The sequence below is a fragment of the Eulemur rufifrons genome, chromosome 7 (assembly GCF_041146395.1).
Source record: "Eulemur rufifrons isolate Redbay chromosome 7, OSU_ERuf_1, whole genome shotgun sequence".
NCBI classification, from domain to species: Eukaryota; Metazoa; Chordata; class Mammalia; order Primates; family Lemuridae; genus Eulemur; species Eulemur rufifrons.
The window spans coordinates 41,497,359-41,524,059 of record NC_090989.1 but is presented as its reverse complement, the minus strand read 5'-3'; the positions used below and the strand labels follow the sequence as shown (position 1 = coordinate 41,524,059).

The window sequence follows — 26,701 nt, the reverse complement described above, 5'->3', positions numbered from 1 at the left end:
TAATTCTTTGGTAAATTACATAAATCAAAATGTAATTTATATTTATTATTTCTCCCTATTTGGACCTTCATATATTGGTTTTCAAGAAAAATTTATGTTTACTTACAAATATGACCATTTATATGAGTACTTCTTAATAGTGTAATTTAGTTTCTGTAAGTATCTGGGACTATACGTAGATGGATCATATAATATTTTCATAGATTCAGTTAGCAGCATTTGTCAATATAAATGGAAGTGAGTCTATAATGTTGTGAGGCTTCACGAGCATGAGTTTCTTAATGAATTTGTAGATGCTAAAAATTTGAACTGCCACATTGACACACGTAAATGCAAACTAGGATCAAATTACCAGTTAGGACTCTATCAATTTATAGATGTGAACACAATTGGAACATTTTTTTTCCTGATAGGCATAATAATTTTTTGTTTTTGCTGAGTAAGCATTTATAAGTCATTTTGCTTTACCACAGACAACCCCATATTTATGTTTTATTTGCACTTATTTTTCAATGTGCATAATATATGACATAGATCAACATTTATACCAAAGAATACATTATTTTCTCATGTGATCAAGTTTTAAAAGGGTAACCTTAGATGGTTTTTATAGAGTCAGCCTCGGTGAGGTTCAGTATAAGATACAAGTTTAGAAAACTTGTTATAATTGAGGCAGATGTTGAGAAAAATGAAGTCAAGATTTTTCCAAAATAGATTCTACTGTGGCTCCTTTATAAAGTAACTATTTGTAAATTATATATATCACATAGAATCCATCTCCTCTCTATGTCCAGGTCAATAAATCTAGGTAAAATCCTTAGATAGGAAGGAACTGTGATTAAGGTTATGCTCTCAGTTTGACCCAAGTAACACCTGCAACAAAATTGATGGTGATATTTGTTAAATAGGCAGATTCTTGTCTTAGACCAATGAAATCAAACTGCAGGAATTTGGAACCCAAATATTGACTCAGAAATCTAGAGAAGTTATAGATTCTGTTACTAAGTAAAATCATTTTTTTTTAATCTACTCAAAACATTCAGAAAGGGTTGTTATTGGTCCTTTATACTAAATAGTGCATGTTTACTCCATTGAGAAAAAGGTGAAAAATCTCTTTTTAATAAACTGATTTATTAAAGTTCTATTAATACACACATGTTGTTAGATTAACTGTAATGATGTCTAAATGTAGAATCTAAGCAATATTCATAAGAGAAATCTGAGGATGTTAATCCAATACATGGTCAGCACATAAAGCATTAAATAGAGCATAACAGTAGTTACTTAAAAATACTAATTCATCTCTCTAGAGATATATACTGTGGAATATTCCTATTAAAATGCAATTTAAAACAATATTAAATATAATCACTTCACTTTAGAGTATCAGATGACAGTAAACTTAAATTGGGAAGCAATGACATATAAAAAGGGAGCATGATTTTTCAATCCTTTCTTTATTCTTTATTCCTTTCCTTTGTATTCTGAGGAAAACTAAAGTATATTTAAGATTCACTTGTTTCATGATATTTTAATCTTGTGCTATAGAGATGGATTTCATGGGTGACAGTGGCTAAGATTGAGAGGCATTGTTTACTTTTATAACCCCATTGATTTTTCCACATCTGTTTTATGAATCACAAAAACTAAAGCAATAATTTGTTAGCAAAATGGCCCTAGTAAAATTTACAGTAAAACAATTTTGGCCTGAAAAGAAAAGCAGGTAGTATTCACATCAATATTTAGAGTAATTCCTGGACTATATTAAGAGTTTAAGAAATAATATTGAATGAAAATATAATATAACTAGATACGTAATCATTTACTTAACAAACTGTATCCATTGGATTAAATTACAGATATAAATATATTAAGACTTAAAATGAATGAAGCAATATCTTTATTTATAATTATTTCTAAATAAAATGAGGAAAAATATTAAATATATTTTAAGTTTTTGATTCTATGTTTTGACTAGGTAACACTTCATCTGATTTTACTCAGAGAATTAAAAGAGCAACTTTTCAGAGGTCTTATGACATTCTAATCTTGTTTCCTCTTGGGAGGATGGCCATATCTTTCATTGATCAGTGATATAATAATTTCAGTTAATTCCTTTTCTGAAAAAGTGGTACCATTAGCCATAGTCCTCTCAGTGCCCACTCTCACTACAGAGGAGAGGGGAAATAACAGGTTAATAAGTTTGGAAGAAGATATTAAGCCTGGAATCCCTTGTTCAGTCTTGCTAAAATAACATCTCTACACAGAGGGAAATTTGTTTCTTTCTTCTCTAAGGTCAGGTTCTGTCCTTGGCAGAGAACACCTACGCAGCTCAGTTTTGTTGATTCTGGGAAGATAAATATGTTAAATTCTTTTCTTTGTAGTAGAAAGTACAACTTGCCACAAATAGAAGCCACACAATCTAACCTGACTATAATCAGTAATTCTACCCACCCCCTTTTTTGAAATACCTTCTTTATTTGGCTTTTAAGGTACTATTTTTACTCTCTCTTTTCCTTTCTTTTTTGAAATTTTATTTATGATATGCAGAAATGTAAAAATACATAGAAAATAGCAGAAACATATATGTACAGTTTAATAGTAAAAAAAGTCTATGTATAGTAACTACAAGCATGTCAAAAAATAAAACATTACTACATTCCAGAAACTTCTGTTTCTTTTTTATTAATCAAAATTCTCTTTCCCAATACAGGTAATTGAAATCTTAGTTTTTTTGGCACTCATTTCCTTACTATTGTCTTTATTTTTCCATGATCATAAGCCATACATACTTCTAAAATATTAGTTTGAGTTACTAATTTTGAAAACATGTGCACGCACACACACAAGCATACGTTGGAGACATTGTGGGTTTGGATCTAGACCACTGCAGTGAAGCAAACATCTCAATAAAGCAAGTCACACAATTTTTTTGGTTTCTCAGTACATATAAAAGTTATGTTTACACTCTAATGTAGTCTATTTCTATATAAGTAGGCAATAGAATTGCATCTAAATATATCTATATATACACACTTTAATTAAAAAATACTTTGCTAAAAAAATGCTAACAATCATCTGAGCTCTAAGAGAGTCAAAATCTTTTTGCTGGTGAAGGGTCTTGCCTCCATGTGGATGGCTGCTGACTGGTCAGGGTCGTGGTTGCTGAAAGTTGAGGTGGCTATGGCGATTTCCTAAAATAAGACAAAAATGAAGTTTATTTTATTATTTAAATAAAGGGTCAGCATTGACTGACTCTTCCTTTCATGAATGATTTCTCAGTAGCATGCAGCGATATTTGACAGCATTTTACTCACAGCTAAACTTCTTTCAGAATTGGAATCAGTCTTCTGAAACCTTGCCGCTGCTTTATCAACCAAGTTGAAGTAATATTCTAAATCCTTTTTTTTTTGATGATCAATAAGTTTTAATTGCATTATTTATGATTTGGTCTTACTGCTATCTCCTATTTTTTGTCCTTTCAACAACATTCACGGGATCGTTGCCTGGAGTAAATTCTATCTCAAGAAACCACTTTTTTGATCATCCATAAGAAGCAACTTCTCATTTGTTCAAATGTTATCATAACATTGCAGCAGTTCAGTCACATTTTCAGGCTTCTAATTCTAGTTCTCACCACATCTGTACTTACTTCCTTTCCGCTGAAGTCTTGAACCCCTCAAAGTCATCCAAGAACGTTGAAATCAACTTTTCCCAAATTCCTGTTAATGTTGACATTTTGACTTTTTTTTCATGAATCACAAATGTTCTTAATGGCACCTAGAATGGTAACTCCTTTCCAGAGGTTTTTAATTTACTGATACTTTCTCCAGAACCATCAGAGGAATCACTATCTATGACAGCTATAGCCTTATAAAATGTATTTCCTAAATATTGAGACTTGAAAGTCAAAATTACTCTTTGATTTATGGGCTGAAGAATGGATGTTGTGTTAGTAGGCATGAAAACAACACTGAGCTCTTGGATGACAAGGTGCATTCTCAAATGAACACTAATTTTAAAAATCTTTTCTCTGAGCAGTAGGTCTCAACAGTAGGATTAAAATATTTAGTAAACCATGCTACAAACAGATTTACTGTCACCCAGTCTCTGTTTTTTGTTTTATAGAGCATAGGAGTGGCAGAATTAGCATGATTCTTAAGAACCTTAGGATTTGGGGAATGGTAAATAAGCATTGGCTTCAACTTAAATCTCTAGCTGCCTTAGCCCCTAAAAATAGAGTCAGTCTGTCCTTTGAAGTTTTGAAGCTAAGCATTTACTTCTCCTCTCGAGCTATGAAAGTCCTAAATGGCATCTTTGTCCAATATAAGGGTATTTCATCCACACTGAAAATCTGTTGTTTAGTGTAGCCACCTTCATTAATTATCTTAGCTAAATCTTCTGGATAACTTGCTGTAGCTGCTCCATCAGTACTTACTGTTTCACTTTGCATTTTTATGTTATGGAGATGGCTTCTTTCCTTAAACCTCATGAACCAACCTCTGCTAGCTTCAAATCTTTTTCTGCAGTTTCTTCACCTCTCTCAGCCTTCATAGCATTGAAGAGAGTTAAGGCCTTGCTCTGGATTATGCTTTGGCTTAAGGGAATGTTGTGGCTGGTTTAATCTTTTACCCAGACCACTAAAACTTTTTTCATATCAGCATAAGGCTATTAAGGTTTCTTATCATTTGTGACTTCACTGGAATAGCACTTTTATTTTCCTTCAAGAATTTTTCCTTTGCATTTACAACCTAGCTAACTGTTTGGCACAAGAAGCCTAGCTTTCAGCCTAACTCTGCTTTTGGCATCCTTTCCTTACAAAGTTTAATCATTTCTAGCTTTTGATTTAAAATGAGAGACATGTAACTCTTCCTTTCACTTGAATGCTTAGAGGCCATTGTAGGGCTATTAGCTGGTCTAGCTTCAATTGTTGTGTCTCAGGGAATAGGAAGGACTGGGGAAAGGGAGACAGATGGAGAAATGGCCAGTCAGTGGAGGGGGCAGAACACAAATAACATTTATCAATCAAGTTTGTCATGTCGTGTGAGTGTGCCTCGTGCTGCCCCAAAATAATTATTAATATTATAGTAATAGCAAAGATCATTAATCAAAGATCACCATAACAGATATAATGATAAACAATTGGAAATATTGTGCAAATTACCAAAATGTAACACAGAGACACCAAGTGAGTACATGTTGTTGGAAAAATGGTGCCAATAGATTGTTTGATATAGGGTTGCCACAAACATTCAATTTGTAAAAATCACAATATTTGCAAAAAGAAATAAAGAGAACCACAATAAAATGAAGTATACTTGTGTGTGAGTGAGTGTGTGTATAATATCCATTCTTATGTCGTTGTAACTTGTATATTTCCTTACAGAACCTTTTGTAATATTATTTTCAAATTGTTTCTGAGAAATAGAAAAATTGTTGATTTAATTTGGCATATGTGTTTTTATCCAGAAACCACACTGTCTACTCTTTTATTAGTTCCAACATCTTATTTGGAAATTCTTATGGCTTTTTGTTTTATACAAAATAAACTAAGAAAACTACTGGTTGAACTTATTTCTTTATTATCTTTTTACTGTTTATTTCTTTGTCTTGCCTTATTGCCCTGGCTAGTAATTACAATACCAGGAGATACAGAGAGACCTTATTTTTGTTCTCAGAGGAAAACTTTCAATAGTTCACAATTAGGTGAGATGATTATTTTAGATTTTTCAGATCTCTTTTATCAAACCAAGTTTCCTTTCATGTCTAGTTTGCTAGGACTCTTTATAATAAATAGATGAAAAATTTCTCCTATTCTATATTTATTTATATCCATCTGATGATCATATATGTTTTCTTCATTAAATATAAAATTTATAAGTATGTTAGTTGATTATCTAATGTTAAAACAACCTTATACTCCTAGGATGAAACCACAAATTATCCTTTGATATGTTGATGTATTGAATTGTCAAGTATTTTTTTGTGTTTTTACATCTGTGACCATTAGAGAAAACAGATTATGATTTCATTTTTTGTGCACTTCTTTCAAGTCATTGCCATTAAAGTTTTATTGGCTCAGCAAGTGGAATGGAAAGTGTACCTTCTTTTGGCATTCTCCAGGAATGTAGACGTTAAGTGCTAAATGAGTTTTTTTTCTTACATATTAGGCAGCATTACAACTAGCTGCATATAATTTATTTTCTGTGGAGAAAAATGTTTATTTTAAATTAATGATGAGAAGGTATTTCTTTTCTGCTATTTCTCCTTATGTCTTTTTGATAAGTTATAGATGTTGATATTTGTATACTTCATAGATATTTTCTAACTTTTGAAAAAATTATGCATAATATTCTTTCATTAACTTTGGCATTTGAACCATCTGGAAGTCTAACTTCTTTTTCTCCAGGTATTGGTAATTTGCATAATTTTTTATTCTCCTTGATCAATTTTGTCATGTGTTTCTCTGTTTGATTTAATTTTTGAAATTAAAACTATAAAATTTCCATTAAGACCTGCATAACTGTATCTCTAGGGCAACCAATATTTTAAAGAGAAAAACAGTCATACTAGGTTTTAACAAAACATGATCATATAATATGTAATCAATAAAGGTGTTATGACAGTAATGCAAATATATAAAAATAGGTATTTATTTCAAATTATACATTATTCTGTATTAATTTTCTTTTATACAAATGATATTATTTAAACAAAGATAGTAGAACTAGTTAAAAGCAGCAATTGGAATAAACTGAACAAATAAAATATTTGAGAAAATATAACAATATTTTGTAATTTTTCTTTCTGTTCCTTAACAGAGCATTGTATCGAACTCTTTCTCTAAATTCTCTAAATTCTCTAAATCCAACATTTATTGGATATTAGATTTTGTAAACTATATATTATGTATTCTTAAGGTACATAAATGTTAGGCTTTTTAAAAAGAGAATGTGAACATAATAGGAATAATTAAAAATGCGTCACCTATATTTAATTTTAAAAATAACAATGTTTCTTTTTTATCCCGTGATACAGTAAGATCTGTTTTTTATTTTCTTTCCAAAAAATACTTCTGTGAACATTTTGTAGCCTTTAGAATATCTATCTTTTCTTTTTTAATGTTATTGGTAAAACAGTAGAATCAAATGTAAAAATCATTCTGACTTGCAGCTCTGTTATTATAAAGCCCAAATTACAGTAATATGATGACATTGGAAAAATCTCCTCTCAACGAGTATTTGAACATGAAATGCCTAGAGTTTTACTTACTAGCAAATGCAGGTTTTTAAACTTGTAGTAATTAGTTTCCAGCACCTCAAAAATGTCCATCCACTTATTTGCACAAGCTTGTTCTACAGTGCAGCTGTTTATCAGTCAGTTCATTTGCATCTATAAATTAATCAAACAGGCTATCCATGTCTAAAATATTCATCATTTTTAAACACTCTAAAGCACATTGGATGTCACCATAAGTTAAATACCTCTTCTCAAAAACAAAAATGGTTTTAAAGCACTGAGATAATTTAAACTCGTGAAATCAAAGTTGTATTCCAAATGAGTAAGTTTTAGTGAAGTAAGTGAGAAATTCTTTAACTTTGTGAATGAATTATTTTTTGAATTCTGAAGAAGTAATATTTCATAAAATTAGCCATTTTATTCACTGAGTTTTGGTCAAAATATACCAATGACATAGAGAGACTTAGATGTAATCAGTGCAACATTTTTCTAGGCTCCTATGGCCTTTTCAAAGATCATCAAACCATCCTTAGATCACAGGCCTTACAAAAACAGGTGGTGGATGCTATTTGACCCAACCCTGTTCTAGATGGTAAATATAAATAGAAAAGGTGTACAATGGGATTACATTCTGATAAACTCATCATTGTTAAAAATATTGTAAGTCAAAAATGCATTTAATATGCCTAACCTACCAAACATCATAGCTTAACTTAGCTTAGCTTAAACATACACAGAACTTACATTAGCCTACAGTTTGACAAAATCATCTAACACAAAGACTACTGTATAAGAAATTATTGACTATCTCATGTAATTTATTGAATACTGTATTGAAAGTGGAAAAGAGAATGGCTTGCCCAGAACTGCAAGAAGGTATCGTACTGCAAATCACTAGCCCAGAAAAAGATAAAAATTCAAAGCACAGTTTCCACTGAATGTGTATATAATAATTTCAAGATGCAGTTTTGCACATTATTGCATATTATTTCCAGAATCATTAATTGAAACATAAAAGAAGCAAGAAAATGGGCACCTCAGACTGCTGAGAAATAATGTTGACTTGTACAGGGCTTTCAGCTATCTTAGGGAAGAGTTTGACAAATAAATAAATTTGTAATACTCTAACTTAAAAGATTCTGCTGTTCAAATCCTTCTTGCAACTTAAAGCATTTTTGACTCTAGCATTGGTGGCAACACCATCCACATTTCAAGACATTTAGATGCAATCAACTTTTTTTTTTTATTTCAGGATATTATGAGGGTACAAACATTTTGGTTACATTTTATGTCTTTGCCTCACTCAAGCAAGGATTAGAGACATGCCTTTCCCCTTTACAATGCTCACCACATCCATTAGCTGTGAGTTTTTCCCCCAACCCCCTAATTCCTAGAGAATATTACTACCCTGTGAGTGCCATAGTGTTGATCAGTCAGTGCCAATTTGAGGGCGAGTACCTGTGGAGCCTATTCTTACCATCTTGCGGTACCTTACTTTGGATAAAGGGATCAAGCTTTATGCAGGAAAATATAAGAGGTGCTAGATCACTGTCGTTTCTTATTATTGTGTGGATTAAAATTTGGTATATGTATACAATGGAATACTACACAATCAACTTTTATTTCAAGTATATAAGGCAAGTGATAGTTTTCCTGGGTCCTAAGGGATGTGTTTAAGTATTTTAACTGATTTAACATGAAATTTGATGTATCACTAATGTGTTTGCCTTGTTTTGGTGAAAAGGAAAATGTGGTATTCTTTAGGATTATTCACAAATAATTTACCTGCCTTCAGCATAAGTAGCAGGATTCCTTACCCACATCCTTGAGTTAGGCAAGGTTCTGTAGCTTGCTGTGGACAATGAAGTAAGAGCAGAATTCATATGTAACTTTCAAATTCAAATATTTAAATATCCATGTATAATTCATCAGGTCCGTTTTCCTTGCCAAGGTAACTGGTATTCCAGATGGTAGAAGCCACATTTTCTTGCATTACTGATTGAGGTGGACTTAGAGCAGAGGTCCCAGATAATTCACAATGAACATGCAATATAAATAAATAAATCTTATTTTTTAAGTTGCTTCAGTATAACCTAGTCTATTCTGATTGAAACAAGAAATTTTCTGGTAGTCCAATCATTTGAATTTTGCTTCAGTGAATACATGAAATGTAATCACTTATTGTCATTATTGATTAATGATCATATCAAATAAAATAGGATTAATATCTTGTTATATTTGCAAATATACATGTCAATACTTTCCAAGAAATATTTAGATAGTTTTATTAGATTTATGAAAGCACACACCAAGTGCCTATTCTCTATAAAGTTCCAGGCTATCTTAGTTTTTGTCTGTGTTTGTGTGTATGTTTGCATTTCCCTAAACACAAATGTATGTATTTACATGGGACACGTTAAGTCATGTTCATTTTCTCATATGTCAAATATTTCTGGAAGCAATTTCAGTTTCTTCAAACTATGACCCATCAATCTGCTAATGACAGTCAGGATAAAGAGTGAAAAAATATAGAAAGCACTGTATTCTACAGTCTAAATTAATGAATTCAGGTGTTTATATCCACTCTAAACCATAGATAATCTAATGACAATTCCCATGGAATTTATTATAATATCAATCAAAAGTCTTATTTTCTTATGCAATTTACTAATTTTACTAATAAGATGTTCTACAAATTGACTATTTCTTATCTGCCTCAGTTTTTAGAAATATTCTGCTTCCATAGTTGAGGCACGCAGCACAGTGTAGTGATTCAGAGCCTGAATTCAAGCTCTTCCAATATACTTACTGTGCTTCCTGAGGCACATGAAGTAACTGCTTTGTGCCTCAGTTTTCTATCTAAGAATTTGATTTTTAATATAATATTTACACTATAACTGATTCATATACCTATCATGAGTATTCAAAAAGATAATGCACATGAAATATTTAGTGTTTGCACTGAATAAATTTATCATGAATATTTCCCATATTATTTCATATCATTGTACAAGAAATAATGTATACATTATGAGGACATACTGTATCTAACAAGATATACTGTTAGACTCTTTGATTCTGTAAAATTAAATTAAAAAAAAAAAAGTAAAAAATAAATAAATAAATAAATAAAGTTCTATAAATACAAAAAAAAAAAATAAAAAAATAAAAAAAATTCTATAGTTTATGATGTTTTGACATCACTTGGGGGCCTTACAGACCTAGGAAAAAACTGACTCTCTTTGCTAATTCTTCAGGTTGGTGAACAGCTTGCCTGCAGCATGCCTTTTATGTGCAGACCAGCTGATTCAAGGAGGTTGCCTGCACCCAAATCCTTATTTAATTCTCATACAACAAACCAGTATATCCCCTGCCCCAAATCAGCTCAGTACCAGATACCAGACAAAGAGACCACTCCCATAAAGCCTGCCAGAATTATGCAAAGTGGTCAGTTCTAAACTGTTTATTCTGCCCTGCCTTGCTTTTCATGCAGAAACCATACTAAAGGCTCTGGACTTTGCCCTGGCTCCTGCTTCTGCCTGCTGACCCAAGTCTGGTGCTTCCACTGTGGTCTTGCATGGCCTGCCACACCTCTCATTTCTACGGGGACTCTGAGTAACCTTAAACTCCAGTGGCATTGACCTCTTCATTTCATCACCCAGCCACTTTCATACATTAAGGCCTGGACACACAAAGCTAAGCAACACATATTAGCTAATATTAGTTTTAGTAATTTTAGTACGTTTAAACAGTAGTAGTTGTTGATGCTGAGGAAACCACAAAGATGATAAATAAAATGTTTTTATTATTTGAAAACATAAATAAAAATGACATATAATTATAAATGATATATAAAAGTAAATACATGACTTACAGGAAAGAAAGTATGTCTTTAATCATTTATCCGAGTTATTTTATGTTATGATTTTAGACAATCATGTCACTAAAAAGTGATATAAATGATATGGCAAATAAAATTATGAAACTGTCAGGTTTCAGTCTGAAATGTCAGTTCTTGACACCCTCATGGCCAAAGAATGACCAGACCCACCAAAATAAGACAAGCACGAAAATGAGGTTTACTGAGGAAAGAAAGGTAGAATTATAGAGCAGGAGCAAGATACAAGTTAACAGCATGAAATATATGCTACAGATGATGACCAGCCCCACTGTTGTAACAAAGGGAGAAGAAAAGGAAAGGCACAAAAAAGGGGCTTGGTTGTGGTCTGCCTCTTGTTTCATAGTGCCCCTATTGGGACTCCCTAGTGGCTCAGAGGTCACCATGAAGCCACTTTGATTGAACAGTTGGGAGTTGCATCACCTGAGTCTTACTATGCATATGGGGTGTTCTAAGTCACTTCCAGACTCTATAGTACCTGTGCTGCTTGGTCCATGGGCTAGAGAGTCCCTGCATTCTTTTACAGCTGGGCCACTAAGTTATGGTTGGCCAATTTATAAGGTATTTCCTCCTCCCCCAGGTATGGTAGTCACTTGGGAGAGGATTCGGGTGGAGCAGGACCAAGATGGGGGCCTGGGGCCCACTCTTGTCCTTCCCAGCTGGGGCAATTACACCAAGGCAACAGCACCCACTTTCATCCCTAGGAGACCTGGAGTCCCTAACTACCTACCTAACAAAACTGCTAACAAGAGTATTTTAAGTTATTACAAAAATCTTATTGTATTCTCTGTGATCAGAAGTAAATATATAGATTTTACTTCTAGTTGTTAATGTCCTTCCACACTGGCCAAATAGCTACAAAATTAGTTTCTCAAAGTCCAAGTTGGTGTTAAGAGAAATATTTTAGATTGACACAGTGAAATTGTGTATGAAATGGGATTACTGTTGCATTACTTTAAGTTTCCTGTTTGCAAGGAATGTGATCTAATTCATCATCATCACAGTGAATCTACTCTTTTTCTAGAGTTCTTCAATGTAAATATTTCTTAGCAATCTAATCAAAATTTTCCTTTTTATTTTCCTTCTTCAGCTTAAAGACCAAATAATTATCAGTGTCCAAGAGACTAGACCCAACATGGGCTTGAACACACACACAATTACAAACACATACCCTTGTAATTAACTACATTGCACTTTTCTTAATGACAAAATAGGTACTTTCTCCAAATATTTAAAAAAAATCTAGACCGGGCATGGTGGCTTACGCCTGTAATCCTAGCACTCCAAGAAGCCAAGGTGGGAGGATTGCTTGAGCCCAGGAGTTTGAAGTTGCTGTGAGCTGGGCTGACGCCATTGCACTCTAGCCAGGGCAGCAGAGCAAGACTCTGTCTCCAAAAAAAAAAAGGAAATTATCCCATTTAAAAAAAAATCTAAATCTCAGAACTTCTTATACTACCATTTCCCTTTCTATAGATTTTATATGACCCAGTCAACTTTTTCCACTAAGAAAACTAGTGAATTCCCTCATTAGAATTCCATTGCTGACCTATCTGGTGCTCCAGTGTAGCTGGATCCACTAGTAAGGATAAAGCACGTCTGAGCCCTGGGATGTGTAAAGATACAAAAAAATTAAGAACCTCCAGCAAAATTAAAATTTATTTTGTTAAATAGATATTAATAGTAAGGGATCTCTGGATTTCCTAGGGACAAAAGCAGGTGCCCTGTCTTGGTACTGCTCACCTTGATCCTGCCCTGAGGAATTGCCACACTTCGGGGAAGGAGGAAAGTCCTGCCAATCTGCAAAAGAATTCAGGGAATTCCCCAGCCCAGCCCATGGGCCAGACAACCCAGCCCAGGGTCTGGAAAATGACCCAGAGTAACCTAAGGCTAATTATCATATCATTAACTGTCCAGTAAAGTGGTTAAATGGTGACGTCTGAACCCCAAAGGGGGTGCAATCCAGACAGTACCAGACCATAACCAGAGCTTCTTGTTATGACAGGGGGCCCGTTCATTGTGTGTGTTGAATGTATCTTGCTCTGGATCTATAAACGTATCTTGCTCTTCCTCAATAAACTTCGCTTTGTGCTGGCCTTGCTATTGGTGTATCTGGTCATTCTCAAGCCAAGAGAAAGAGCACTCCAAGAACCAAGAATAGACTGCCAACCCAACAATTTTACTTCTGTTAAACTCTTTGTGTTAGACCCCAAGCTAAAAACTTAAGATCGTGTCTAGAAATTTATTGCCTTTCCACGCATACGGGATCAGTTAATGACCTCAGCAGAGTTTCCTGAAATTGTTCTGCCCCTCTTCAACCCACTGACATTTCCTTGTTCAGACCTTTATCTCTTAACTAGTCTTTAATTACTCTCATTCTGAACTTCCTACCATCAGGGAAATCAACATTCCTATCCAGATTGTACTCTGAGGCCAGAGTTATTTTTCTAAAGGGAAAATAAAATTTATCAACTTTCTGCAAACCAAAAAAATGTATGTTGACTCTCAGTTTGCTATCTACAAAGTAAGATATAAAATTTTAATACTGACATGCAGTACTGTTTGCTAGTCAAATTCATGCCTACTCTCAGTTTCAGCTTCTTCCATGTCTATGTGATCCCCTTACACTCTATTTTCTTTAGTCTTGTTGCTGGACAAACATCCTTTTTAATGCTCCTGAGAGTTTCTCTGGAAATAACTTCCTTAGCATAATTAAATCCTTGTCATCCTTCAAAAACCAATTTAAATATTAATCCCCAAAACTCTACTTTCTCCTTTGCAATCCATGCTAGTTAACCCTCACCTCATCATATTTTAGTACTTTTGTTTTCACCACTGTGTCTTCCACTAGATTATGATCCCATCAAGGACAGAGATCATGTTATATTATTCCATGCTGTTGGCTCATAAGTAATTGTAAAAGAAAGTGTACATTGTTTGCTTAGTTATGGGACCAATTCATAGAAAGTTTTAATTATTAATACAAATAATTTGCCCCCCACTCTCTGCATGGTATACATTTTTTACTTTTATAGGGACAGGGTCTCACTATGTTGCCCACACTATAGAGTAGTGGCTATTCACAGGTGCAATCATTGCACACTGTAACCTTGAACTCCTGGGCTCAAGTGGGCCTCCTGCTTCAGCATCCCTAGTAGCTGGGACCCCAGACATGCACCACTGGGCCTGACACCATGATATACATGAACCATAAATTGATATATTCTAGTTTTGAGTTCAAAAATAAAGTGAACACAATCATATTAATTTTACAGCTTATATTTAAATGTTGAGATTTATGCTTCAGGGGAGAGTGTAAGCTCATGAAGTCTGAGAGTGTTCCATGCCTATTCTTGCATGTTTTACCATCATGATTAATTTAAATGCAATAAAAATGCCTGCTTGGTTGTTTACAAGCAACCCGGGGCTTGAATTTCTTCATCCAGGACCACTAGAGACTCTGGATGAACTACTAGAATAAACAATTTAATGAATAAATAATTAACACACAATTAAAAAGTTATTAAAACAAACTAGCATTAGCTATCTGTCTATTGAAAGTCTCATAGGTGTCCTGTAGATGAGCATTTAATACTATTATCTCTATTATAAATCTTGGTTAATGGCAATTTTAGTCTTAAGTAAGGGAATTTTTATATTATTATTTCTCCTAAGATCAAAACGTATATAATTCCATATACCTAAATTGCTTAATTTTTGTGTAAATTTTAGAGCAATACAGCTGAATTATTTTTGTTTTATTTTTTAAAAACTATCTGTAGATGACAGGCTACCAATCATTCCAATCATTACAAGTGCGTTATTCTCATAAAACATCCTACAGTTGGCCCTTAGCTGTAATGAGCCTATTGTCCCAGAAATTTGGGAAAATAGCAAATTACATGATTCCCTATGCCAAACAGTTTAATTTCTTGAGTAAATTCCTATTAAAATTGTTTGTACGGGCTTCTCTTTTAACTGGGCTTCAATGCTAAAGTGACAAACATAGGGATAGTCTAAATACTTGTCCAAATTCCAACACCTGTTCTTTGATCATTAAAACAATCTCCTTAGACTAACGTTTAGACCTCCTAAGATAGAAATTAGTTGGACACAATTATTTAAATCCTCTATGTCTTCATTTACTTAAAAAGTTATAATCATTTAAGTAATAATTCTTAAATGCTATATCCATCACCTCATGTCCCAAGCAAAATGCTATATTTTTTCTAATATAACTAATTCAGTTTTTAAATCCTTAAAGTTAAACTCCTAGGGAATTTTGCTATTTTGTTTTCTTAATTGAATGCATGTATTTCTGGGAAAAAAAAGGTGATGTGCCGCTATAATCCGCTTACACAAACCTACACATACATATGTGAAGTAAAATGCTGCAGCATAAACGGGAAACACTTGCAGTTGTAAAGCACAGCAGTTGTTTTATTGTGTCATTGTCATGAAGTATAAAATAAGACAGTATAAAATTATTAAAACTTCTGCCTGGTGCTTTGATGTAATTCCTTCAATTTTTTCAGTGTTATATACTATAGCATAAAGAAAAGCGGAACTATAAATCACTCACAAGTTTTAAGAAAATCCTTTAGGAAATTGATAAATAATTCTATTACCTTTTTTGTTGTTGTTATTTTTACAGAAGGAATATCCCTGTCCAAAATGCTTGAGACCAAAAGTTTGGATTTAGGATTTTTTTCAATTTTGAAATACATATATATAATGTGAGATATATAGAAAGATATTGAGAGACATATACTGTGAGATATATTGGGGATAGAACCCAAGTCTGGACACAAAATGTATTTATGCTTTATATATACTTTATGCAACATGATCTGAAGGTAATTTTATATGATATTTTTAACAATTTTGTGCATGAAAGAAAGTTTGTGTTAAATATTTATGTGTTTTGGATTTTAGAGCATTTCAGATTTTGCATTTTCAGATTATGGATACTTAATCCCTATCAACAGTTACAAATTATCTCCTTTTTTACATTTAATTACATTTCAGAATTTTTTTCAGTGTCCCTGGATTTATAAAAGGTATTAATATTCTATGAAGTTATTGATAGTCTATATCATATGAATATTAAAACTGGCTATTTAGATTTTTACTAGTATTACTGTTTTATTGTCATCAAATATTTTTATTGTGTTAGCACTTATGTACATACTAGAGTGAAGTAAGAAAATAAAAATATATATGAGGTGCAAATTTTCACACACATTTTGAATAATCACTTTGCAGTCCTACTTGGAAGCATTACAGTTCCTATTTCTTTGTTGTTTATGTTAACTTACATTACAAGTGAAATTTGAATATTTTTTTCTTTTTCTTCTTTTTTTTCATCCTATTATGGGGGTACAAAGATTTAGGTTACATACATTGCCTTTGCCCCACCTGAGTCAGAGCTTCAAGTGTGTCCATCCCCCTGATGGTGCACACCGCACCCAGTAGGTGTGGAGATACCCATTCCTCCGCCCCGCTCCCATAGGCCCAACATCGATGAATGTTACTACTATATATGCACATAAATGTTTATCAGTTAATACCAATTTGATGGTGAGTACATGTGGTGCTTGTTTTTCCAATCTTGGGATACTTCACTTGGTAGAATGGGCTCCAGCTCTATCCAGGATAATACAAGAGGTGCTAGATCACCACTGTTTTTTGTGGCTGAGTAGAACTCCATGGTATACATATACCACATTTTATTAATCCACTCATGTATTGATGGGAACTTGAGATGTTTCCACATCTTTGCAATTGTGAATTGTGCTGCTGTTAACATTCAGGTGCAGATTTCTTTTTTATAGAATGTCTTTTTTTTGGGGGGGGGCGGTAGATGCCCAATAATGGGATTGCAGGATCAAATGATAGTTCTATTTTTAGCTCTTTGCGGTATATCCATATTACTTTCCATAGAGGTTGCACTAGTTTGCAGTCCCACCAGTGTATGAGTGTTCTTATGTCCACGCATCCACAGCGAAATTTATTGTTTGAGACTTTTTGATAAAGGCCATTCTCACTGGAGATAAGTAATATCTCATTGTGGTTTTGATTTGCATTTCTCTGATGATTAGAGATGTTGAGCATTTTTTCATATGTTTGTTGGCCATTCTGTTTTCCTTTGAAAATTTTTTGTTCATGTCCTTTGCCCACTTTTTAATGGGATTTTTTGATTTTTTCTTGCTGATATTCCTGAGTTTTATATAGATTCTAGTTATCAGCCCTTTATTGGATATGCAGCATGTGAATATTTTCTCCCATTCTGTAGGTTGTCTGTTTGCTCTGGTGATAGTTTCCTTGGCTATAGAGAAGCTTTTTAATTTGAGCAAGTCAAAAAATGATAATATAATCAAGATAAGTATCTATCAAAAGAGATATGGACAAAGAAAATGTGATTATATATACACAAAGAAATACTATTCATTCATAAAAAAGAATAAAATTATGCCATCTGCAACAACATGGATGAACCTGGAAGACATTATGTTAAGTGAAATAAAGCAGCCGCCAACAGACAAATAACACATATGCTCATTCATATGTGGAATCTAAACAAAGCCGATCTCGTAGAAGCAGAGATAGAATGGTGGCTACGAGAGGCTGCAGGGGTTAAGGGGAGAGGGAGATGAGGAAACAGTGGTCATAAAATACGTAATTACAGTTAGATAGATATGAGGAATAAATTTTAAGAGACCTATTGTACAGTAAGGTGATTATAATGATGATATATTGTATATTATATACATAATATGCAGTAATAATGATTATCATCATTGTTTTTGAAAACTGTAAAGAGAGTGCATGTTATGTTTTCTCACCACAAAAATAGTGACTATAACTATGTGAGATAATACATTTGTTACATAGCTAGATTTAACCATTTCACAATGTATATATACTTCAAAACATCACATTGTATGTGATAGAAAACTAAAACAGTAATCAAGACAATTTCATATTAGCTTAAGAACAGACATAAATGAATGGAAAAAAAAATAGCCCAGAAATTGATCCAGATACTTGTAAATCTGGTCAATCGAACCTTGAGGAAGTTACCAAGATAAATAAATAGGGAGAGGCCAGGCTTTCATAGACGAGAAATAATTAACTTCGATCCTTACCTCATGCAGTAGTACATAAAAATTAACTCAAAAGAAATTATAGACCTAAATTAAAAATATAAAACCTAACATTATAAAACTTCCAAAAGTAAACATAGGAGAATATCTCCATAAGCTTCAGGAAGGTGGGATTTTTTTTTTTTTTTTAGAAAGAAAACTAAAAAAATTGTCTTTAAGAAAGATAAATATAAAACATATTCCATTAAAATTAAATATTTATGATCTTAAAGACAACAGTGAGGAAATACAAAGATAAGTGACAGAACAACTGAAAATATTTGTAATTTATCTCTCTGACAAAGGACCTGTATTCAAAATACATTTAAAAACTCTTTCAATTCAAAATAATTTTTAAAAAATTGTCTGCAACAGGACTGGCACATACATATTCATAACATTTTTATTCATAGTAGCCAAAAATAGAAAAAAAATTAATATCCATCAATTGGTGAATGAATAAATTAAGATATGTGCACACAATGGAAACACATTCTGCAATAAAAATTATGAATTTTTGAAACATACAACAATATGAATGAATTTCAAAACATTATAATGAACAAAATAATCCAGACACAAAGAAGTACATACCATTTGCTTCCATTTGTATGGCATTCTAGACCTGTTCAACTAATCTATTATCTGTGCTAGAGATCAAATCAGTATTGTTTGAGGTGGAATGTTGGGGTGGATTAACTGCTTCAGTGAATGAAGAAACTGGTTAGTTATAGAAATATTCTAGATTTTGATTGGGGTGGTAATTGCATAAATACATATATTTGTCAAACTCTTTGACCTGTGATCTTGAAATAACTATTTTATTGTATAAAATTGTATGTCAAAGTAGTTTATTTACATAAAAAGATGAGTAAAACTATTTGTCATATATCACCTATAGTGTGTGATAAACAAAATACAAGGTCACTTTGTTGTGAACCCTCACAAAAATATTGAATAATAAATGTAAGTAAATCACAGATAAGCTGCTTCTGTGGAGCTCATCTGCTAAGGACAAGTGATTTGGAGACATCATTTTATAATGCAAAGTCCATTATCTTTGGACTTAACAGACCTGGGTTTAAATTTTGCCACTCTCTCTGGCTGCTTGACTAAAGAAACACTGAAATTTAACGGGCCTCCGTTTTTTCATCCATACAATTTGAATAGGAATGCATACTCTATAGGGTTCATTTGAGTGTGGGGATTACCTCTTACTCTTATCTGTTTCACTTCAAATTTCTCATATAAGCAGTCGCTGACTGTATCAAGTCACATTGTATGACATCAAGCACACCAAATTTATCTCCATTAAAAGAAAACGCTACCCATTCTCTTCCAGTAACCCACGATAGGATATAATGACACCAATTGTTATAATTTTGTGTAAGATAAAATAGGGATTAAAGAAATATTTATATATCTAAGAGAAATAAAGAGGTCAAGTCTCTTTCATTTGTGCCTTTGAAGGGAACAAAAAAGTAATGCTCAGAGTTCTTTTATCTATGTTTCTCTAAGAAAAATAAAGAAAAATATTACAAAGAAAAGACAAGCAATATGTTCTCTTCCTTCAGAGGTATCTTCCACTTTGGAAGGTAAGTGAGGCCAAAATGAGACCCAGAAAAATGGGCAGTAATTGGAATTGGCCTCTTGGACTTGGCTGAGGTTTAAGCTGTCAGGAAGAAGGGTAAAAAAATATATATATACATATATATATAAAACAACAAAGAATGCATAGTTCCTTTGTTTGCAAGTATAGGAAAGCAAATATGAACTGTGGGAAAAAGACCAGCCAGGGATTAAGACTACACATTTTACTAGAAGATCTCATCAGGAAACTGAATACATTGGTAGAGAGATGTAAAAAGTCATTATATCAGAAAATAAATTGAATAATAACATATGTGAAGAACTAGCACAGTGCCTAATTAGCTGTTCAATAAATATTAGTTCCCTCTCTCTGCCCATCCTACTTGTGCTTAATCATCACTCTGCCACTACCAAGAACCTGTAACAGAGTGGGGGCCGATTGGGACAAGAGGAAACGACATGACTGTTTCTCATGTGTGTGAGCTAGGAGGCACCCAGCATCAGGTGCTGGATAATAGGGTTTGGGTTGCTCATTTGTGCTTTGGGGCGGTGCTATCAAACCAGGAAGTTGGAAACCGAAGCCCACGGTTTGCAAACATCGAAAAAAATAAAAACATTTCACTACTATCAAGAATTAAATAGCAGAGCTCAGAGAGGAAATCTTTCTTTCATGACAGATCCCTAAAGGTTCTCCATTAATAATAAATCACTGACAGTGCTCAGGAAGCTTTGCTCAATTTTCCAATCCCTAAATTATTCCAGTTCAATTCAGTTTGGGGTAGAAATGACCTCAAGGTCACACATCTTTAAAATATTTTAAAACATGGTGATCAAGTAGGCTGCACCGTGAACCTTGAGAGGTTTTTGTTTGTTTTCTTCCTTTGCTATGTTTACCTGTTATTAAAATGCAAACAAATAGTTGAAATAAAGTTTCAAGCATGGCAGGTATACTTTCCTCCTTTTTTAAGAACCTGGATTGTAACTATCAGAAAAAGTAGGAAGAAATCTGCATTTATGTTGCTAACTTAATAACTTTGAAAAGTTTGTGGTATCACTTTCAAAGCCCCAGTACAACATAAATAATATCCTGCTGCTTGCACCTCATTTGTGTAATGCAGCATACAGAGTGTATTGGATAAATGATGTAATAGTTCTATAAATAGGTTGACATCACCTAAAGTACACAGCTGTTCTGTCCCAAGGAAAACATATTCACCCATTATCCAAAATTTCATTTCAAACTAATTATTTTAGGGTTTGTGTAAAAACTTATTTTGATTTTGAAACTTTACAGTTAAGTACAGGTACCAAAATTTGACTTAAACAGCAATCTTCATAAAAATTATCTCTAAATGCTGTACAAATGTTAAGGGTTGGTTATGCCAAGAAAGCAATTATGTTATTTTACTTTAGCAAATGTTTTTGCCCTATTCTTTATTAGATGGCTTTATTCTTTATTAGCAAGCCCTAATTATAGATGCAAATTAGTGAAAATGGCATTGAGATGTTATTAGGAATACAAATAAAGGTGATATCATTAAATTTGATTATTTTTTAACTCAATTATATTTTAGCTATATTATTCAAATAGTAGTATATAATTTATCCTAGACTATTAATTTATTTGTATATAAGAAATTCATGTCATACTAAGTAATGTTTTTCTTGTAACTATACAAGATTTGTTAATTTGGTTGATTTTCTATGGAAACATTAATTTTAAGCACATTCAGAAAAAAATGATAAATAATATCTTGAAGAGTGTAGTACACATGAAGTATTAAAGGAAGTATTAAATATTCTCAATGAGTTGAGAATTTAAGTTTTTATATTTAATAAAGCATTTGCAATCTTCTTAGCAAAATCTTCTTACATGAGCAAAATGAGTTATCTCAATTTTTTCAATGAGTTTTATTTTTTCAGACTCTGCTTTATTCATTGAGAAAAATGAAAAAGAAATTTGAGCAAGATACTTGTTATAAGAGGGTTAGCTATCTTAAGAACAAAATTGGATCCCAGCTATGTTAAAGTGCATACCTCAGAGCCATTTCTAAAATCTGAATATCTGCAAAAAGTTTAGTGGAATGGAAATTCAAATAAGATAGATAATATTAGAAGCGGGTGAACCAAAAAAAACATCATTCACAAGACATTGCTGTTTAGGGAAAAAAATCGCAGAGTGTGATGTACAGAACTAAGCCTGGAAAAAAAGTTGCTATTTCTGTAGCTTAGAGTGACTCCTTTTTTCCCTTTTTTCCCCTGCTCTGACAGTGTAAATGTTTGATTATCAATAAATAAATCAGCTAAACTCCCTTGACTTCATGGGAAGTTTAGATTAGCAGATGTTTATTCCATTGTATAGTATCATAGCTATAGTTGAGACAATCCTGGGAGATAAGATAAACTGGAGGCAGAGAAATGAGTAGTATAAATGTGAAGGTGGCATGGTGGAGGATGGGTGGAGCACTGGAGATCCCAGTTCTAGGGACAGAGCTCATAGGCTATAGCACATTGCAAAAGTGTGAAGAATGTTTAGTGAGTGATCAATATGTAGTCAATGGTCATGTTTTCTTGCCCTCCTTGTTAATGATTTAACTTTTCTGTTCTCTTTTTCAGATTTAAATAGAAAAACAAACCAAAACAAAATCATGGGCTCTGATAGAAATTTTACTCAAAACACAGATTTATTTTCTACTTCAAGTTTAGGCTTTGAGGTTAAAACCCTGCATGATCAATGACATTTATATATAAAGGACATTTTTTTTGCTTAAATTCCTTCATATAAACTGCTTCTACTGTGGGGTCCAAAAGAGAACCAGGACATCACTATATACTTTGGAATAACCCTTTGAATTCTACACTTCTAAGATTCTAGTTTGATTTTTTAATTTGAATTTCTATATACAACAGAATCATAACCTAAAAGGACTCACTGCTTCTGAAAACAGGGATCAGAATAAATTTGTTCTACATGATTATTATGGAATACCATATATACTTCAAATAGTGTATACTTCACTAAAAATCTTGTGGTAGTGAATATTTAAGGGTTAACAAAAGAATATAAAGTTAAACTCATTGTTTTAGAGAGTAGAACTAGAACCAAGATGTGGAAAATAAAGTTAATAAATTTCCACTCAACATAAGGAAGAACTTTTAGCAATGAAAGCTATCCAAGCATAGAAAAGGCTGCATCTCAAGTAGTCAGTTTCCTGTCATTGGAATTATTCAAGCAGAAGCCAGATATATGACTATCATTTGGGGATGGTGTGCATGTGGTGAGAAGTGAGATTATATGACCTTTAAGGTCCCTTCAAACTCTGCTATGATTATAAGTAGATGTCTGATTAAAAACAGCTTACCATGCACATGGTGATGCTAAAATATCAAGCATAGTCAAATTCAAAGAAAGAATAAATTAAAGGCAACGTGATTGGGGGAAAACAAGTATATTTTCTAAAATCTAGTAGCAATGAGTTGCAGCGGTAAGACACTGCAATGAATCAGTGCTTGGCATGAAGGAGACACAATGATTTAGTGCTTCAGCCTCAATCCATATGGAGTTACTTATCAAATGGCAGCAATTGCTGTAAAGCATGCTAGAATGAATCTGCTGCCCACTACACAAAAACCGTGTAATGTCACTGTCAATGGCAGAGCACTTGCTTCTGTATACAAGTAACAAAAAAACAATGACACAATGATCCCTACCTCCCATCATTGTTTTGACGGTAGAGTCTATCTAAACCTGCTTTCAGTTGTAAGATAAAAAAAGGTGACTGATATTAGGATACTAATGTATTAAAAATGAAACTTTAAATATCATTCTTCAACTTTTATCATACAATATAAACAATGCTGTAGGACTGGTGTAGAATAAAACTGATGGACTTTCAGCCCTACACTACATCCTTGTCCACCCAAATCTGTGCTCTGAGACTTATCTCTGTGGACACATCAATGAGCTTTCTGGCTTCTGGCTTCTGGATGTAATCTGCCAATAGAGAGGCTGGTAGGATTGTGGAGGGGAGAAGTAGAGTGAAGCCAAATTAATTATTCTAGCTTTCCCCCTGGGAGGTTGGCTTCACATGATGGATTATGTGATCTTGGGCTCCAACCTGTGTTAGGTGGCCCTCTCCCCTTAGCTTCTTTGTCTCTGGGTTCCAAGGAATTTCTTCCTCCCCTCCCCATGTAAGCCCAGGGAAGGGAAGCCTCTGGATGCTGAGTACTTGATATCTTAAAGCTCCACTTCACTTTCTGCACATCTTTGTAATAATTCCTTCATTAAACTCTCTGCAAATAACCACTTGGAGCTTGCTCTCTGTTTCCCTCCAGGCTCCAACTGTTGCTCCTGGTGTCTTGTTCACTATACACAAGTCTTATGTGGCCACTCAGGTGCTCACAAATGGTTTAGCTAAATTCTAACCTGCCACTCTCAAGAAGAAGAGCCTAAAGAATATCAAAAATATCTGCTGTATCACATAATTCACTAGTATATTTTATCTACATTATTTGAATTTTTATCTTTTTTTATTTATTTTGATAGATTTAGGCAGTACAAGTGTTTTTCGTTACATGGATGAATTGTATAGTGGTGAAGTCAGGGCTTTTAGTGTACCTGTCACCTCAATAGAGTATGTTGTACCCAACAGGTAGATTTTCATCCTTCATTCCCCTCCCAGCTTCTCCCCTTGTTAGTTTCCAATGTCCCTTATACCACTTTGTATGACCATATATACCTATCATTTAGCTCCTACTTACATGTGAAAACACATGGCATTTGTTTTTCTGTTCCTGAGATACTTCACTTGCGATAATGGTCTCCAGTTCCATCTAAGTTGCTGCAAAAAAACACTATTTCATTCTTTTTTTATGAATGAATAATATTCCATGTTATATAAACACCACATTTTCTTTATCCATTCATCAGTTGATGGACACTCTTCTGATCATTGGCCAGCAAATAACTTATGACTAAGACCTCAAAAGCCAGTACAGCAATAGCAAAAATAAATAAATGTGTTTAAACTGAAAAGTTTCTGCACAGCAAAGGAAATAATCAACAGCGTAAATAGATAACCTACAGAATGGGAGAAAATATTTGCAAACTATATATCTGACAAAGGACTAATATCCAGAATCTTCAAGGAACTCAAACCAGCAAGAAAAAATCAAATAACTCCATTAAAAATGGATAAAAGTCATGAACAGATTTTTTTCCAAAGAAGATACATAAATGGCAAACGAACATATGAGAAATACATATTTGATTTATTTTATTTTATTTATTTTTTATTTCATAACATTATAGGGCTACAAATGTTTTGGTTACATAGTTGCTTTTGTACAGTCTGAGTCAAAGTTATTGTACCCATTAAGTATGAATTTACTCATCTCTTCCTTCTCCCTCCCACCTGCTTGATTTCAGATAAGTGTTATTTCTATATGTGCACCTAAGTGTTCATTGATTAGTTCCAATTTAATGGTGAATACATGTGGTGTTTGATTTTCCATTCTTGTGACAAAAGAATGGACTCTAATTCCATCCAGGTGAATTCAAGAGATATTAACCGACCAATTTTTATGGCTGAGTAGTACTCCATGTTATACATATACCACATTTTATTAATCCACTCATGTATTGATGAGCACTTGGGTTGTTTCCACATCTTTGCAATTGTGAATTGTGCTGCTATAAACATTCTAGTGCAGATGTCTTTTTTATAGAATGTCTTTTGCTCTTTTAGGTAAATGTCCAGTAGTGAAATCACTGGGTCAAATGCTGTATCTACTTTTAGTTCTTTGAGTTATCTCCATAGTACTTTCCATATAGGTTATACTAGTTTTTATTCTATTTGAATTTTTAACAATTGTTCAAAACTACAAATATTATAATGATTCTTATTACAAATGTTACAGTTTGGGATAGAGCCCCACAACTTCAGAGCCCTAAGTTGACTAATTACTCTATAATCATGATACAGTCACATAAATGGGTATATGTGTATATCACTTTCACTTATGGCCAATAATAGTCAATTTTGTTTTTTCTTTTAGACTATTATTTTATCCAAGAGTATTTTATAAACTGTCTAAACATTTTAAGCTTTGGCATTAAAGAAAAGACATTAAAACTATTTATCAATATTTACTACATACTCTACTTCATTGAATAGTGCTCTTCCCAAATTTCAAGTCTTTCCTGGAAACTCAGAATGTAATTTTATTTGAAATAGGGTCTTTGCAAATGTAATTAAGTTAAGATGAGGTCATAATATAGTAGGATGGGTCCTAAATCCAGTATGACTGATGTCCCTATAACAGAAGAGACTCAGAGACACAGACAAAGGGAGGAAGGTTATGTGAAGACTGAAGTGGAGATTAGGGTGATGTATTTAGCAGCCAATGAATGTCAGTGATGACCAGAAACCAGTAGAAGCTAGAAAGAAAGAGGCAAAAAAAGAGCCTCCTCTCGAGCTTTTAGAGAGAAACTTGTCCTGCTGACACCTCTGTTTTGAACCTCTAGCTTCTAAAACAGTGAAAGAATAGATTTCTGTTCTTTTAAGCTAACCAGTTTGTGGTACTTTTTTATGGCCGCCATGGAAAACTAATGCACATGCCTATTTAATATAAAACATTACTCTATCTTCTTCTTTTTTTAAAAAAAGCACCTTATTTAAAAGAAATCTGTAATTTTGAACTTAGCTCAATATTAAATTTTATTTTCAACATGATACATTTAATTTACAATGCTTGATCAACATGCAAAAAGAAAATATAACAATTTTTACATTAATTAGTTTATTATTTAGATTATAATCATGTGTAAACT

The 26,701-nt window shown here is 33.1% G+C and overlaps 1 long non-coding RNA gene across 1 annotated transcript in view; it reads left to right on the top strand.

The window, feature by feature from the left end:
• The window catches only part of LOC138386191 (uncharacterized), a 53,387-nt gene that overhangs the window by 25,168 nt on the left and 1,518 nt on the right, over positions 1 to 26,701 (top strand). The gene's annotated exons all lie outside the window — the stretch shown is intronic.